This window comes from Triturus cristatus, chromosome 2_2 (genome assembly GCF_964204655.1).
Source record: "Triturus cristatus chromosome 2_2, aTriCri1.1, whole genome shotgun sequence".
Classification (NCBI taxonomy): domain Eukaryota; kingdom Metazoa; phylum Chordata; class Amphibia; order Caudata; family Salamandridae; genus Triturus; species Triturus cristatus.
The window spans coordinates 581146102-581164844 of NC_140582.1; the positions used below are offsets into that span (position 1 = coordinate 581146102).

Sequence of the window (18743 nt, forward strand, 5' to 3'; positions counted from 1 at the left end):
TGGGGTGTGTGCTAGTGAGAGAGAGATAGAGCGGAGGTGTATGGAAGGTTGGTAGAATTGAATGCGGCTGTTCAAGTAGGCAGCAGGGCCAGTGTTGTGGAGAGTTTAATAGGTTTGGGTGACGAGTTTAAAGTGTGCGTGCTTGTGTGTCAGGAGTCAGTGGAGGTCCCTATGGTGTGGTGTGATGTGAGCTCAGCATGGAAGATCGAGGACTAGTCTGGCAGCTGTGTTTTGGACAGTCTGCAGTCTTCTTGTTAGCTGGTTGGTAATCCCTGCATACAGAGTGATTCCATAGTCTAGTCTACTGGTGATATAGGCTTAGGTGATTGTTTTCCTGGTGTTGGTAGCCACTTGAAGACTATTTTCAGCATCCTTAGTGTGTTGATGCAGGCCAAGACCATTGCAGTGTCTTGGGCAGCATGTTGTTCATGATTGTTAGGAGGTTTCTTGCTTGCAAGCTGGTTATGGGAGTGGGGTCTGTAGGCCATCAGGTGGAGTCCCATGGTGAGGCGTTCTTCCCAAAGGCTACCACCTCAGTCTTGTCAGATTTCAATTGGAGGCAATTGCATTGTATGCTTCTGTCATACATGTGATTAACTTGTTCCTGATGTTGGCTGCTTTGTCTGAGAGGGACAATCTCAGTTGTGTCATCTGCATGAGGATGTTTATGTTGTGAGCTCGTATGATGTTGGGCCACAGATGTTGAAGAGCGCTGGGATGAGCAAGGATCCATGGGGGACTTTGCAAATAAGATCTTGTGCTTCTAATACGTAGGGGAGGGCATGTTGACGATTTGGGTTCTAGGGTGAGGAAAGAGCTAATCCATTTGAGGGTGAGTCCCTGGATGCCTGCTTCTTGGAGCTATTGGATTAGGAAGGGGTGGGTGACGATATTGATGGGTCTAGAAGGATGAGTGCTGCAGTTTCCCCCCAGTCGAGAATCATCCGATTATCATCCTTTGCTGCTATAAGGGCAGTTACCATGCAATGTTTGGGTCTGAATCACGATTGTGTGGAGTCAAGAAGAGCTGATGTTTCGCAAGGTGGTCAGAAAGGCACTACTTGTTGATGGCTTTTTCCAGGACTTTGGCTGGGTAGGGAAGGATGGAAATTGGTTGGTAATTGGTGAGTTTGCTGGGTTAGCTGAGGGTTTCTTGACATATGGTGTCAGAGGTTGAAATCCGCTAATAGGATAGAGGGCAGCCTAAATAAGAAGAACACTTTTATGTAAAAGTATAAATAAAGTAAATGCTGGATTTGTTAAAGAGCAACTTATTCCATTTTAAAGTGGGTGACACCTTTTCTAAACTTACTGTAACACATATTATGTTATCAAAGGGGGAGAGTTCTATCAATTTACCGACTAAAAAATCTGTATTTAGAGTAGTAAGTGCTAAACATGAGTTTCTGCGATGTCTTGGAACCACAGACGTGCCCCGCCTTTGTGTCACAAGATTCCTTTCTCAAGGACTCCTGCAGGCTCAAGCAGATGTGGGCGAAGTCTGATGCCAGGTGTCCCGGACCCTCCCCCCCCCCCCTCCTCCCTCTTTGGAAAATGATGAGTGGCAGAAAGTCCTGGCTTACCCACAAACCAATTTTCAGGAACACAAGATTTAAGTTGATTCAATATAACATAAACCAGTGAACGGATCTGGCCACTTATCGATTACACAGACTTTTCCACAGTATCCCTAACCGATTCCCATGATGTTAATCGGATAATGCTAACCTCCTCCATACGTTTTGATCATGCATTAAAATACAACCCTTCTAAAGACGGATCACACAATTGATATTACGTACTACTAACAAAAAGCTAGAGGGCTCCCCAAAATTCTACCATCTTGGGCTAATACCCCTTCCCAAGAAATGCAAGTTTAAAACTCAGTTCGTAGACCTACTGTTACACAGGCTGAAAGACTAATATTCCAGAAATGGAATCTGGATAACAGTCCTACACGGGCACAGTGGAACAAGAACTTCACAAGCAGGGTGAAGCAGAAAACCAAGCAATTGCCAAACCGTGTGGCTTGAGTTACAAATCCTTAGAAAAAACAGAGGACAAGAGACGTTTGGCAAAACAGGAACAGTTTGTTTAATTAAACATAGTGTCCAGGAGCACAGGTACAGGCACTATGTCTGAGAACTGTCTCAATTTACATTATGTTTGTATCCTTAATACATATAAAAATAAAACAATTCATAAAAGTTTCCGGCGTACCATATATGGTGAGGAATGTTGGTTGCTGCCTTAGGAGTAATAAATTAATGGTCAAATGGTTGCTACAGGTGAGTCTTGACCTTGCATGGACACAGTGGAGCCAACGGTGAACGTGTCCAGATGTCCAGCATGGGGAATGTATGATGACTACACGTGCTAGGTTCTGATTGGCTATGTGTTGCTAACTCATCTGACTTTATGGTGTTTTTAAGAGCGTACGTACCCCTGCTGGCCATGGGTGCTTTATTGAGGCAATCTCCCCTGACCATTGTAATATCACACTGCCTATCTGTGGGATTGATCAGTGTTAGACCTGGCATCATTGGCATGAGTCTCTCCTCCATTTTTTTCTGTTTGCCTCCTCTGTTTACGATGTTTTTGCTGGATTATTGCTTTGGGCACTGTGCCACTGCTGATCAGTGCCACAGTGCAAGTGCTCCCTATGTTAAATTGTTACATTGATTGGTGTTACCATGATTGGCTTGGTTGACTTACTGTTCAGTCCCTAGTCTAGTGCACTGAGTGTGCCAAGGGCGTGTAAGTTAACTGCTGCTGGTGGGCTTGCAGCACTGGTTGTGCCACCCACAGAAGCAGCGTGTAAAATGTGACTCAGGCCTGCCACCGCAGCGCCTGCGTGCAGTCCCTGACTGCCATGTCGACTTGGTAAGGAAACCTACTTACCAGTCTCTAAACCTTCACTTTGCCACATTTCGGACACCTCTATGGTAGGCCCTAGGGCAGGGTGCATTGTTGGTAAAAGGTAGGTCATGCCCTGATGTGTGTGGCATGACCTAATAGTGAATCACAGCCATTTTCGTTTTTCACTATTGAAGGGCTACCTGCCTCCAATAGGCCAGACTGGGCAGACTGATTATTAACTCCATTATAATCTATCTGACTCAGGGAGCATGGTAGCAAGTCAAGTTTAGTATCCCTGAACTCAGAATTTAATAACACACCCTTTAGGATGGATGGTTTTTAAATTCTATGTTTGAAAATAGCACTTTTAGAAAGTGGCTATTTTCTTGTCCAACTATCTACCGGTCTCTGCTGGTTTGGTGTGTGTGTCAGGGGCTGGGTGGCCCCAGAGGTCTGAGTGAGTCAGTGTGGGGTGAATGGGGCGTTTACACATAGAGTGAGGGAAGAGTAGCCTGCCCTGCCTGACACAATACAGGCTCCGCCTCCTGCTGGGCGACTGATAGCCCTGCTCCTGCCAGTGACAATACTGGCTCCGCCTCCTGCTGGGCGGCTGAGGACTCTGCCCTGCTCAGTGAATAGGCCAGGTGCCTCTGCCTGGCAACACCCACAACAAACCTGAGATGGTGGGAATCGCCCTGCTTGGACAAAGGGAACAAAGGGAAAAAGGGGTATAAGAGAAGGACCCCTGAACCAAGAACTCAGATCACTTCTGACAAGGAAACCTGTACCAAGGACAAGAAGCCTGCTGATCTAAGGACTTGCCTCCCCTTTCTGCCAGAGTGCTGTTTTGCTGTGGAGGAACCTGAAGCTGCTTCTTTATTTTTGCCAAGGAACAAGGAGAGAGGAACTTGGTGTGTACTCTCTGAACACTTGCTAGGAAATCTCCAAGGACTGGAAGAGTGCCAGTCTCCTGTTGAAGTCACAGGGCCAAAGGACTTCACCATCTACTGAATTGCTGAATTGCTGGAAAGTGTTGTTTCCAGTACACAAGGGAAAATCTGCAGTCTCGACGCCGCCGACGCCGCCGAATCCAGCTCGACATCGTGAGTAACGGCTCCAGTGTCTCGAGCCTTCGACGCCGGCCGCCGGGCCCGATCGACGCCAGCAGCAACGCCAGTGAGCAGTGGGTATCGGCCCCGGCTCCAAGTGACCCCGTCTCGACGCCGGTATCGACGCCAGTGAGGAGTGAGTATCGGCTCCACCTCCAAGCGACCCCGTCCCGACGCCGCTGCTGATCGCATCGACTCGACGCCCTTCTCGACGCCGTGAGCGCTGCTCCGGCCCGACATCCCTCGACGCCGCTGCGGATTGACCCGACTCCGAGGCACGATCGACGCCGACCTCGACGCCGACATCTCGACGCCGTGGATCATCGTTTTCTTCGTTTCTCAAGGTACTGTACTTGTGGGGTCTGTTGCAACTCCAGGCTCGACGTAGCGCTCCTCGCGGTCGACGCCGAACCTTGGGAATCTTGTAGACTCAACGTCGTGTGACTCCTGTGGGGGTTCCATTGTTGCCAGAGAACTGTGCTCAGAAGAATACTTTGCTAAAGAACTATTTGCCGAGAAGAAACCTTACTTGAACTATTATTTTTCCTTCCAAAGAGTATTTATTAAGACTGTGGTATATTTTTGTCGTTATTTGGTCTTGTGCTAAGCCTTATATAAAAATACTATTTTTATAATAACTTCTGTGTCGTGTCCATCTGTAGTGTATTCACTTTATTACTGTATGTGGTCATAAATGCTTAACACACTGCCTCTGAGATAAGCCTGTCTGCTCTGCCAAGCTACCAAGGGGGTAGCAGGGGTTATCTGAGTGTGTAATCCCCTTTCCCTGACTAGAGTTGGTAGGTCCCTATTTGTCAGAAGTGTATACCTCTGCCAACTAGAGACCGCCGGTTCTAACATTGGTGGTCAGCGGTGAGGATTTGAACTTTGCATTTATGACTCATGTGCAGTGATTAGTGTACGCTACATAGTGAAAGCAGACCATAACGCAGCCACAGTCCGTTTGGTAGGATATCCTATTTTTGTTCTCCGCTTTCCTGGAGCTTATTTTCTTAAACACTGCCAGTTTTGACCATGGAGAATGCCGGAGCTGCTACACCTGTGGAGAATGTTGTGGGGGAATTTGATAAGGAGAAGATAGATTCCTACACGCTAAAAGATCTAAAAGGATTTTGCAAGCAGTTTAAAGTTCCTACCACAGGGGTCTCAAAGAAAGAGGGCTTCCTCAAAGCGCTGAAGGCCTGGTTAGAGGCCAGAAATCCCTCTGATCCGGTGGTGGTACCGGAAGAGGAAGAAGAAGAGGAAGAGGAAGAGCCCACCGGTGGGCCAGTGTCATCTCCAGGCAGTAGTGCGTCCTCTAGGAGCCTTTCCCCCGAAGAATTAGAAGACAGGGAGAAGGAGAGGGGGTACAAGTTGGAAATGGCAAAACTCAAATTAGGAGGGCAGTTGGAATTAGAGAATGCGAGAAGCAAGAGAGAAGCTGAAATGGAGAGCAAAAGATTAGATTTTGAGAGAGAGAAATTAGCGTTTGAACGTGAGAAGATGGTGAGGGAGATGGAGCTTAAAACTAGGAGTTTAGAGTTGAATCCCTCTGGTGGCAGCACTCCATCTGTGCCTGCAGAAAGTAGGTTTTATTTTCCTAAAGATGTGATCAAGGATTACAGTAAGAATGAAGATATTAGCCAATGGTTTAAAGCATATGAGTTAGCATTGTTGGCCCACCGGGTCCCTGAGAAGGATTGGGGAACGGGGTTGTGGAGCCGCTTTACAAACGAGGGGAGAGATACCTTGTTGAGCCTTCCTGCTGAGGATAGGATGTCTTATACTCATATGAAAGATGCTTTAATGCTGAGATATGGCTTAACTCCAGAAAAGTACAGACAAACCTTTAGAGAATGTAAGAAGTTGCCTGGTACTACGTGGGTTGAATATGTGTCTTTTTTCTGCAGAACCATGGATGGTTGGATAAAGGGTAGCAAGGTTGATAGTTATGATGCTCTTTATGATTTGTTTGCTTGGGAGCACTTGTCTAATAACTGTTTTCCAGAGCTACGCCAGCACCTTGTTGATAGCAAGCTATCTAACCCTAGAAAACTTGCTGAGGAGGCGGACCGCTGGGTCAGTACCAGGGTCCACAAGGGTCCAGTGGGAGACTCAGCCAAGGGTGGGCAGGGTCCCCAGCAGAAGAGTGGGGGGGACAGGGGTAAACAGAGGGAGTTTCAGAAAGGGCCCCAAAGTAGTCCCCAAGGGAAGGGTTCCCAGCCTCCCCCTGTAAAGAAGCCAGAGGCCCCGACAGGTAAACCTGTTCACAGGGGCCCCATGACCTGCTATGCCTGTAAGCAGGTGGGACACCGTTATTATGATCCCCAGTGTCCCATGAAGGATTCGAATGCACCGCCGCGTGCACCCCCTCGGCAGGTAGCGAGTGTAGCCCTGGGAGGGGAGGAGATGGGTGCCCCCGGTGGGTGGGGTCCCGCAGAAATGTCCCTGGTCTCATTAGGAGATGTGGAAATGGTCCCTCCAACCCCTCTGCCTAGTAACACTAAGAAATATAGGCAGTGGGTGACCATTAATGGCCATAGGGTGGAAGCTCTCAGAGACACCGGAGCGAGTGTGACAGCTGTCAAGTGTCACTTGGTGTCCAGAGAGCAGGTGGTCCCTCATGCATTCTACCCCGTTGTAGCTGCTGACAACTCACAGAGTCAGTGTGAGGTAGCTCAAGTTCCCTTTGAGTGGGGGGGGGTCTCAGGTACTCTTCAGGTTGCTGTGAGGCCCGCCATGCCTGTTGATTGTCTCCTGGGCAATGATTTGGAGGACTCCCCTTGGGCTAAGGTGGAGAGAAAAGCGCATCTGGAAATGTTGGGTCTGCCTGAGTGGGTGTGTGCGACCACCCGGTCCATGTCAGTCAGTAAGGGTGTTGATGGGGGCCCGGAGCCTGAAAGTATGGCCCAGGTCCCAACCGTGAAGAGAAGAGGCAGGGGGCGCGGGAAACCGTCCCCCATCGTTCCCGCGGTCCAGGAGGGAGCAGACCCTGAGGGGGATGCCCTGGAACCGACAGGAGAACAAGTGGCCGAACTGGGAGACCTGCCCGAGCTGACCCATTGGCAGCAGGATGGTGGTCCCTCCAGGGAGGAATTTTGTGCTGAACAGAAAGTGTGCCCTTTTCTTGTGGGTATGAGGCAGCAGGCCTCAGCCCAAACGACAGGTGATCAGTCAGGATCACATTGGGTCTACTGGGAGAACGACCTCCTGTATAGCGAGCCTAAGGCTGCTGAACCTGGGTCAGCCCGTGTGCTGGTGGTACCCCAGCGCTTCAGAGCCTTCCTACTGGGGTTGGCTCATGACGTTCCGTTAGCTGGACATCTGGGGCAGGACAAGACCTATGACAGGCTTGTCACCCATTTTTATTGGCCCCAGATGAGAAGGGATTCAGATATCCATTGTAGGACCTGCCAAACTTGCCAGGCAAGTGGGAAAAGTGGGCGGAAGCAGAAGGCTCCCCTCCAACCTTTTCCCGTCGTCAGTACCCCCTTTGAGCGAGTGGGAATTGACATTGTGGGGCCACTGGACCCCAAGACAGCCATGGGCAACAGGTTTATCCTGGTCTTGGTGGACCATGCCACCCGGTACCCGGAAGCCATCCCTCTCCGAACAGTGACGGCCCCCGTGGTGGGACGGGCACTGATGGGTGTTTTCTCCCGCATGGGGTTCCCCAGAGAGGTGGTGTCAGACCGGGGCACCAACTTCATTTCGAATTATATGAAGTCTCTGTGGAAGGAGTGTGGGGTAACCTACAAGTTTACCACTCCTTACCACCCTCAAGGTAATGGGCTGGTTGAGAGATTCAACCGGACCCTAAAAGGCATGATCATGGGTCTTGAAGAACCAATGAGGCGTAAATGGGACGTCCTCTTGCCATGCCTGCTGTTTGCTTACCGTGAGGTGCCACAGAAGTCTCTAGGGTTCAGCCCCTTTGAGCTTTTGTATGGTCACCCGGTAAGAGGACCTTTGAGTCTGGTCAAAGAAGGCTGGGAGCAATCTCCCAGGAAACCTCCCCAGGATGTATATAGTTACATGCTGGCCTTTAGGAACCAGACTCGGCGCTTCAGAGATCTTGCTCAGGCAAATCTGGAGGCCAGCCAGGAAGAGATGAAGCGGTGGTACGATCAGAATGCCACTCTGGTTGAGCTTCAACCTGGTCAGAAAGTTTGGGTCATGGCCCCTGTGGAACCTTGTGCGCTCAAGGACAGGTGGACTGGACCATTTGAGGTTGTGGAGAAGAAGAGCGATGTCACCTACTTGGTGGACTTGAAATCTCCCAGGAACCCCTTAAGGGTCCTGCATGTCAACCGGTTAAAGCCCCACTTAGAAAGGTCCGAAGTGGGCATGCTCCTTGCCACAGATGCTGGGATGGAGGAGGAGAGTGAGCCTCTTCCTGACCTCCTGTGTGCAAAAGAAAAAGATGGGTCAGTGGATGGTGTTGTCCTCTCTGACACACTGACCCCTGAGCAGCAGCAAGATTGTCGCCATCTGTTGGTACAATTCCCTGATCTGTTCTCCTTAATCCCTGGTGTCACTCAGTGGTGTGTCCATGATGTGGACACTGGGGACAGCACTCCTGTGAGGCACAAGGCCTACAGGGTGACTGAAAAGGTCAGAGCATATATCAAGGAGGAGGTCTCCAAGATGTTTGCCTTAGGGGTGGTTGAGTCCTCTAGCAGTCCTTGGGCCAGCCCAGTGGTCTTGGTCCCAAAGGCTGCAGCGCCTGGTACTTCACCAGAACTTCGGTTCTGTGTGGATTACCGAGGACTCAATTCGGTCACCAAGACTGACGCGCACCCCATCCCCAGAGCTGATGAGCTCATCGATCGGTTGGGGGCTGCCCGGTACCTTAGTACGTTTGATCTAACGTCTGGGTACTGGCAGATCGCCTTGACTGATGGGGCAAAAGAGAGGTCTGCATTCTCCACACCAGATGGGCACTACCAGTTCCGTGTGATGCCCTTTGGGATGAAGAATGCCCCTGCCACATTCCAGAGGTTGGTTAACCAGGTACTGGCCGGGCTGGAAGATTTCAGCGCCGCCTACCTGGACGATATAGCAGTGTTCAGCGCCAGCTGGGAGGAACACTTGCGCCACCTCCAGGAAGTGTTGTTGGCCCTGCGCAGAGCAGGCCTCACAATCAAGGCTAGCAAGTGCCAGATTGGGCAGGGTTCCGTGGTGTACTTGGGGCACCAAGTAGGGAGCGGCAAGGTGGCCCCCCTGCAACCCAAGATAGATACCATCCTGGCTTGGGAACCGCCCAAAACCCAGACTCAGGTGAGAGCCTTCTTGGGTCTCACGGGTTACTACAGGAGGTTTGTCAAGGGGTATGGCAACATTGTGCACCCCTTGACCTCGCTGACTTCCAGGAAGCAGCCGAGACTTGTGATCTGGACTGACGCCTGTCAGAAAGCCTTTGACACCCTGAAAACTGCAATGTGTACAGCACCGGTCCTCCAGGCACCCGACTTTTCAAAAGAATTCATTGTCCAGACGGACGCTTCAGAGCATGGTGTGGGGGCTGTTCTAGCACAGATGAATGAGGAGGGCCGAGACTTACCTGTAGCCTTCATCAGCCGGAGGTTACTTCCCAGGGAACAAAGGTGGAGTGCGATAGAGCGTGAGGCATTTGCTGTGGTCTGGGCGCTGAAGAAGCTAAGACCCTACCTGTTTGGGACTCACTTCCGGGTTCAGACAGACCACAGGCCCCTCAGATGGTTAATGCAGATGAGGGGTGAGAACCCAAAGCTGTTGAGGTGGTCCATTTCCCTACAGGGGATGGACTTTACGGTGGAACACCGCCCTGGTACAGATCACGCCAATGCTGATGGTCTGTCCAGATTTTTCCGCCTTAGTGATGAGGACTCCCTGGGTGAAGGGTAGTTCTCCCCACATTTCAGCTGGAGGGGACACGTGTTAGACCTGGCATCATTGGCATGAGTCTCTCCTCCATTTTTTTCTGTTTGCCTCCTCTGTTTACGATGTTTTTGCTGGATTATTGCTTTGGGCACTGTGCCACTGCTGATCAGTGCCACAGTGCAAGTGCTCCCTATGTTAAATTGTTACATTGATTGGTGTTACCATGATTGGCTTGGTTGACTTACTGTTCAGTCCCTAGTCTAGTGCACTGAGTGTGCCAAGGGCGTGTAAGTTAACTGCTGCTGGTGGGCTTGCAGCACTGGTTGTGCCACCCACAGAAGCAGCGTGTAAAATGTGACTCAGGCCTGCCACCGCAGCGCCTGCGTGCAGTCCCTGACTGCCATGTCGACTTGGTAAGGAAACCTACTTACCAGTCTCTAAACCTTCACTTTGCCACATTTCGGACACCTCTATGGTAGGCCCTAGGGCAGGGTGCATTGTTGGTAAAAGGTAGGTCATGCCCTGATGTGTGTGGCATGACCTAATAGTGAATCACAGCCATTTTCGTTTTTCACTATTGAAGGGCTACCTGCCTCCAATAGGCCAGACTGGGCAGACTGATTATTAACTCCATTATAATCTATCTGACTCAGGGAGCATGGTAGCAAGTCAAGTTTAGTATCCCTGAACTCAGAATTTAATAACACACCCTTTAGGATGGATGGTTTTTAAATTCTATGTTTGAAAATAGCACTTTTAGAAAGTGGCTATTTTCTTGTCCAACTATCTACCGGTCTCTGCTGGTTTGGTGTGTGTGTGTCAGGGGCTGGGTGGCCCCAGAGGTCTGAGTGAGTCAGTGTGGGGTGAATGGGGCGTTTACACATAGAGTGAGGGAAGAGTAGCCTGCCCTGCCTGACACAATACAGGCTCCGCCTCCTGCTGGGCGACTGATAGCCCTGCTCCTGCCAGTGACAATACTGGCTCCGCCTCCTGCTGGGCGGCTGAGGACTCTGCCCTGCTCAGTGAATAGGCCAGGTGCCTCTGCCTGGCAACACCCACAACAAACCTGAGATGGTGGGAATCGCCCTGCTTGGACAAAGGGAACAAAGGGAAAAAGGGGTATAAGAGAAGGACCCCTGAACCAAGAACTCAGATCACTTCTGACAAGGAAACCTGTACCAAGGACAAGAAGCCTGCTGATCTAAGGACTTGCCTCCCCTTTCTGCCAGAGTGCTGTTTTGCTGTGGAGGAACCTGAAGCTGCTTCTTTATTTTTGCCAAGGAACAAGGAGAGAGGAACTTGGTGTGTACTCTCTGAACACTTGCTAGGAAATCTCCAAGGACTGGAAGAGTGCCAGTCTCCTGTTGAAGTCACAGGGCCAAAGGACTTCACCATCTACTGAATTGCTGAATTGCTGGAAAGTGTTGTTTCCAGTACACAAGGGAAAATCTGCAGTCTCGACGCCGCCGACGCCGCCGAATCCAGCTCGACATCGTGAGTAACGGCTCCAGTGTCTCGAGCCTTCGACGCCGGCCGCCGGGCCCGATCGACGCCAGCAGCAACGCCAGTGAGCAGTGGGTATCGGCCCCGGCTCCAAGTGACCCCGTCTCGACGCCGGTATCGACGCCAGTGAGGAGTGAGTATCGGCTCCACCTCCAAGCGACCCCGTCCCGACGCCGCTGCTGATCGCATCGACTCGACGCCCTTCTCGACGCCGTGAGCGCTGCTCCGGCCCGACATCCCTCGACGCCGCTGCGGATTGACCCGACTCCGAGGCACGATCGACGCCGACCTCGACGCCGACATCTCGACGCCGTGGATCATCGTTTTCTTCGTTTCTCAAGGTACTGTACTTGTGGGGTCTGTTGCAACTCCAGGCTCGACGTAGCGCTCCTCGCGGTCGACGCCGAACCTTGGGAATCTTGTAGACTCAACGTCGTGTGACTCCTGTGGGGGTTCCATTGTTGCCAGAGAACTGTGCTCAGAAGAATACTTTGCTAAAGAACTATTTGCCGAGAAGAAACCTTACTTGAACTATTATTTTTCCTTCCAAAGAGTATTTATTAAGACTGTGGTATATTTTTGTCGTTATTTGGTCTTGTGCTAAGCCTTATATAAAAATACTATTTTTATAATAACTTCTGTGTCGTGTCCATCTGTAGTGTATTCACTTTATTACTGTATGTGGTCATAAATGCTTAACACACTGCCTCTGAGATAAGCCTGTCTGCTCTGCCAAGCTACCAAGGGGGTAGCAGGGGTTATCTGAGTGTGTAATCCCCTTTCCCTGACTAGAGTTGGTAGGTCCCTATTTGTCAGAAGTGTATACCTCTGCCAACTAGAGACCGCCGGTTCTAACAATCAGTTTCCTGCCTGAGTGTTTGCCTGCCAGCTATGCACCCTATCAATCACCAATTCCCGGGCCTAGGTGTCAGGGCCTGCATAACTACATATTTGTGAGTCGAGGTTGATGTAGAGTTCAGAACAGGCGATTCTGTTAATAAAGAAGATATTTCATTTTCATTGATGTTGCATCGATTTCCATTTTAACAACAAAAATGCAACTGCAAATAACTAAGTGGGATAAAATTGTGCTAAACCTACCCAGGAAGAACGATGTTGGACCTCTCTGCACGTATTTTTTCTACCTTCCTGGGCGCCACGGCATACAATAACTTCGAATTCGGAGCATTGACTGAGTTCATTTCTTCTGATCCAAATTCAGATCTGTATACACTATGTACCACCTCCCTTGTCCCCCGCTTCCCTCCCATACTTGATACTGGTGTGTTGCCAGCCCTGGCCAATGGCTTGCAGAGATGTTAACACTATCAAATGTCCAAAGTTGATAGTGTACTGCAGTTAACCCCTACTGTAATACGATTATTTATGCATATACCTGCTTAATGATTTTTTCATGACTTACAAAATGCATAACGTTTCCATATTTTCTCTTTTCTTATCCTCCTTCTCTTATTGTTTCTGCTTCTTCCAATGCAGTTCTAATTCATTGTGAGGTAGTTTCAAGCAATACCACCTTATGTGTTATTGACAAACTGACATGACTAACTCATTATTAGGTCTCGCCTGACCCAGCGCATGCGCTGGTCTGGCGAGACTTATTGAGAATGCTCCAAAAAGTGCTACCAGGCCAGCCTAGAGCTACAGTGCATGTGCGCGGGAGCCGCGCTTACTCTCACTTTCGTGGCCGCACGGCCGCTTTGCATAGCCAATAGGTCTCGCTTTTGGGACCTTATAAGTATTTAGTTATGCAACTGTTGCATAGCTAAACACTTATAAGGTCCCAAAGGCGAGACCTATTGGCTATGCCAATGCTTGTTTTTCTGTTTGTAAAGCAGTAAAAAAAAGTCATCTCATGGGAAAGAAGCAATCCAGGGTTTTTTTCTAAGAGGGAAGATACACCCAGGTGGGTAGTGGTAGTCGCTGCCCGCATGTAAAAGTGCAAGAAAGAGAATAATATTGATAACTATGCATAACTCTGCTTTTGGAACACATTACATCTTGGTGAGAGGACCTTCAAAACAAGGAATAGCAAAGCCAATAGATCTCGCTTTTCTAGTGTTTTTTTAACCATGCTGTGCAGCTTGGCTAATGAAATGTTTTCAAGCCCTTTGATGCATCAATGCGGCTTCTTTTTTCTTTTTCTTTGTAGTTACCAATCCGAGTTGGAAATGTAACTAAAACGAAAGAAAAAAACATGTGAAACCATTTTTTAAAAGCATGTGGGGTGTAGCATAAGGGTGTGGGAGCAACACTGTGGTGGGGTGGAAGAAACATAAGGGGGCAAAAGCAACAGAGGGGTACAGTGGGGGGCAGCAACACAGAAGACGCAGGTGCAGAAAGCAGACTACATCAAACAAAGTGCAGTAGTGGGGGAGCAAATGGATGAAAGATAGCAACATGAAGTGGGTAGGGGAGAAGCACAAATACCAAAAAAGAAACTGAGGGCATACGCAACAAGAAACGTAGAGAAAACACAAGGGTGACAGAAAACTACACTTAGTGCAATGGGAGAGAACTACACGAGGGAGACAGCTGAAAAGCAGCACATGCCCTTTCCTGGAGTGTTTACCTCAAAAGAAACAAGCATTGGCAAAGCCCATAGGTCTCGGGAATGGGGGCAGAGAACGAAAATAATGTACATTGTCCCCTGTATTTCCGCATAGGGACGAGGTGTGTTGCAGCAGCCAGGGCGGCTGGCTCTGGAACATGGGGACTCGCAGTTCGACCCCCGGTGCTGGCGGCAGGTCAGCCCAGCCCCAGGTGACACGGGGCAATAGCTCGCTTAATCTTCCCAAAGGCCCCCTGCGCCTTGACGCCCTCAGGTAATTGTTCACGCTTTATAAATACCGGATTTATAGCCAAACCAAATATCCAAGTAGAAACAGGATCCAACTGCTTGTGAAGAGAACTTCAAGCGAGGTAAGTCTGCTTCCTCTGCAGAGCTAGACATCATTCAATGGCAAAGTCAATAGCCCCCCCCCCCTGCAACCTATTGCCTCTGCCAATTCATATAGTTCATTCTGTACAGCATACCGAATAATAATTTAAAAAGGCATAATTTGCGAGCGTGCATTTATTTGTATGAAGTGGGTTTTTTCTATTCATGGTCCAAAATGAACTGGTAATGTAGCGCAAAAGCATTTTTATGGTTTGGTAGTTAATAAATAAAAAATAGGATTACAGGGGTTAGAGCAACTGAGGTCCGGGTGAAAAGAGGTGAAAACTTAGGAAACAAGAGACAGCAAAGATAGAGAACGGAAGAGAACACAAGCGAGAAAGACTGGCGACACAAGGACTGAGCACTATGATTTTGTTGTAAGACATAACAATGTACAAAACAGCATCAATCCCCATGCCTACTGCATGTGGAAGCAGAGAACGTTGAAGTAAACTTTGACTGCTGAAAGATTAGTGCCGTCACTGTGCCGCCGACAGCAGAACTAACCGCTATGATAATTTGCATCACACTAATGAAACAAAAAGAATCATCAATGTGCATGAGGGTCTATAAGCAATAGTGAATGGAGGTGGCTGCATGCAGCAATGACGAGGAAGCAACTACTGTGGAAGCAGTGACTTATCTCATGACAGAGTACAGGCCGGGTGGCTCAATTCATATTTAAAGCACCAAACACTAAAATTGCATGGGCAATCGGCTCAACATCCTGTGATTCTGTGTAAATCACCTAATTGCCCTGTGCGATAACCAAAAAATATATATAAATGAATTTAACGTTGTTTAATGTGTCTCCATGCCCAAATAAATAAATAATACAATTCAGTAACCCAAAAAAATACTGATCGGAAACAAAATACGAAACGGGAAAAAAATGGCAAATGCTGAATGCCAATACGATTTATAAAACATGCTGATCAGAATAAAAAAATGCAGCTACATAAACAAAATAAAACAATGGCAAAACCCAAGAACATGCTGATTGGAAACAGAATACAGAACAGTTAAAAAATGCCAAATGCCAATGTACACGTTTATTAGCACTACTGAACTCGTTGCTGAGCTCCCGTCGGGTGAACACATACATGTAGAAAAGCCAACATTCCGAAAACATGGGCAGAAACAAAATAAATAAATTGTGCTTTTACACAAACCTACATGCACAAAGGGGCAAGACTATGAATAATAGGGCCATGCTCCATGGGAGAGGTTGACACACAAAAAGGATATAACAAATATTGACCACAGGGAAGCAAGCCTTTGCAAAGGACATGTGAAGCAACAAATCAGAAGCGATGAGCGGGCTGTAATCCCACAGAGCGGAAACAGCATGTCTTGAAGAGACAGTGCATGCGCTGCCTAGGCTCGCCCTAAAATGTAGTGCTCTTGAAAATCAAGTAATGGAAGCTTAGAAGTCCGCCAATCAAAAGAGATGTTGAAGAGGATGTGTGCTCCATCGGAGGGACAAACACAAGTTGAGACATGAATAGGAAGCCGGCAAATGGTGACTGGAAAGCCAAACCATGATTAGCAATGGAAGTGCTCCAAGCCCCGGTATGTCATTGTTAGCCCACAATATGTATTGCATCAGACAACAAATGTGCTGTCTAGTGGGTAAGACCTGCATCTTTCCACTGAAATGTCTTTTTTTTCTCAGAAAGGGCTACAGCAACAGGTTACTGTGTACATAAAAACATTCTGTGCCAATTCCCTGAAAAAAGACCTTGTTCCTATTTGTGAGCACTTCAAACTGTAAATAAAAATAATCCATGAGTGGGCAAGCACTAACGAAGTTTGATGACCTTTGCTTAGCTATGGTTCAGTTGTGTAAAATCGGATCTAAATCAATCCCTTTTTAGGTCATGCTTAGAGACCGCTTTAACTGTCTCGCCAGTCTCTTGTAGTCTTAAAAATTTCATAAATAAACAATATGCCTATTGAGGTGCTTTGGATCAGCCATCCTCATCCATAGGTCTGTTCAATTGACATTCATATTTTTCTTCCGTCCAGCGTAACGTAGAACATGGGGCAGTCGGTCAGCACACTTCAGCCATTGGCTTTCCTGCACTGTGTTTACATTTTTCTTGATTACATGTGCACATCTGCATAAAACGATGTGCACTTGATTGCTGTGGCTGCTGGACCCATACTTTACTTGTTAACGCTTCTTTATTTGATTTATTTTTGATAATTCACATGTATTTAAATGATTTCTTCATCTTACAGTAATTCAAAGCCAAACGTGCTTTTGCTTTGCACCAGTAAGAAACCTGTTTAGTGACAACAGCCAAAAAGAAATTCTACACCTGTTCTAAGCTCACCTGCCAGTTAGTAAGTGTCCATATTTTTTTTTTTCACAACAACATTTTGTCAACGGCTAAAACACGCATGTTAGGGCTATATACCATAGCAGCAAATTATACATAATACAAATGTTGATGCCGACATTTTGTATCAAGATGTGCAAAATAGAATTATATGCATAACAACATATTACATTACCAATCAACGGAAGTGTCATATATCCGTTATGTGGTATGATACATATCAAGTCAGCCCCAAAGTAAAGAGTTAAATCACTGATACCGTGTGCACCCCATCTAGTGGTAGTTGTGAATGATGTCAATCTATTGTGCGGTCTGGAATAAGTAAATTCCCCGGTAGTCTGACCATCTCTTCCATATCTTGGGATGTTTCTGGGGTCAGCTATGCAAGCAAATATAGGTATCTCCAACCCCATACAAAAATCCAGACCCCTCTTCCAAGCCCCAAAGGAAGGCGGGAAGGTGTCCTTCCAGACCCTCACAATGTCACGCTTCGCAAGTATTAGGCCCAATAACAGTAAGTGACGTTTATAGATATTTCCCCAATGTCATCAGTTATGTGCAAAGGGTTAGTCTGGGTGAATGAGGAATGTCCCAGCCCAAAACCTGCGACATACATACAATAATCCCGTGCCAGAATCTTGAGAGGGATGTTCACAGCCATAGGGTATGGATGAGGGTACCCTCGGCCTCTTGGCATCGCAAGCAAAGTGGAGATGCAATAAGTCCACCTCGCCAGAGTCGATGGCTAGTATGATATACCCTATATAAGTACTTAAACTGTATGTATCGTAGCAGAGTTGCTTTGCCGGCACCTTGTGGGGATGCCAGTGCCTCGGTCCAGTCCTCATCATCCAAAGGGCCCAGGTCTGTCTGTCTGCCTGCCTCCTGTGTTTTAGACAACGTCGTGTGGCTATTCGTGACGAGTGTGCGATAGATGTGGGTGATTTTGTGTTCACCCTGCGCCCCCATGAATACTTTTGCCTCAAAAGGACTGTAGTCGGGTATAGTTTCCTGGAGTGCGAGATATGGAGAGAAGGCATGGCGGAACTGGAGATATTTGTAGAATTACAAGTGAGGCATCGCATATTCTTGCTGTATTTCCTGAAAGGACTTCAGGGTCTGTCCATCGAGGACATCCCCCACAGTAGAGACTTCTATAGCCTCCCATTCCGAGAAGCCAGGGAGCCCAGCTAGCTGCAGCATGAGGCCATTGTGCCAAAGGGGAGCCTCTTTTGTTATTCTGCCCCACCATCCCAGCTGCTGTAGAGTGCGTTTCCAGAGTTGAAAGACCGTGTCGGTCGCCGTAGGCAAAGCTTTTCGGGCCGGGCCCGCGTAGAGGAGTGTATGAAGGGGTGCGGTGTCCATCAGCTATCGCGCAAGTGAATATGCAGGGTTTGACCTATCTCCATACCACCAATCGTTTAATATGAGATGATGCGATGCTGCATAATACGCCTGGACATCTGTTGTTGCCAGTCCACCACAATAGGTTGATTGAAAGCATGTCATCTGATAGACTACTAGCCGCAGATTCCTTCCTGTAGAATTATGCCCAGGCATGAGACTGGATCCGGAAACTTTTTGCCACAGCATCCCTGTGCGCCAGGGGGCGGGGCGACACCACGTGACTCCGCCTAGGCGTCGTCCACGTATGTGACGTCAGCGAGGTCACATAAGCCCCACCCGGCACGCCTCCGTCAGTTTTTTTCCTTTTCCGCGTGCAACGCGGATCCGGTCTTGCTATGGGCCTGTTTCGGGCCCTTTTTTCTTCATCGTTGTCTTTCTCTTGGTGGAACAGTGTGCGAATGCCTTTGGGCTTTAAAGCTTGCACGTCGTGTGGACGTCTTATGTCGGCGATGGACCCTCATCGCATTTGTATGTGGTGTTTGGGGGAAGATCACGGCACCGTGGATTGTGAGGGGTGCCAACAGTTGAAGCTGAAGTCGTGGCTGGAGCGCCAAATGAAACTTCTCTCGGCGCGACTCTCCAGGTCGACCTCCTACCCACCGTTTCCCGGTGATGGAGCGTCGAGAGTCCAGCTGGAGACATACGCAGCGGCTTTGCGGGCCTTGCTGGCATCTCCTCCTCGTCTTTCCCCTCCTGGGG

At 48.5% G+C, this 18743-nt stretch overlaps 1 protein-coding gene across 27 annotated transcripts in view; it reads left to right on the forward strand.

The window, feature by feature from the left end:
- RAPGEF2 (Rap guanine nucleotide exchange factor 2) overlaps nt 1-18743 on the forward strand; it is a 960874-nt gene that overhangs the window by 595956 nt on the left and 346175 nt on the right. The window lies entirely within an intron of this gene.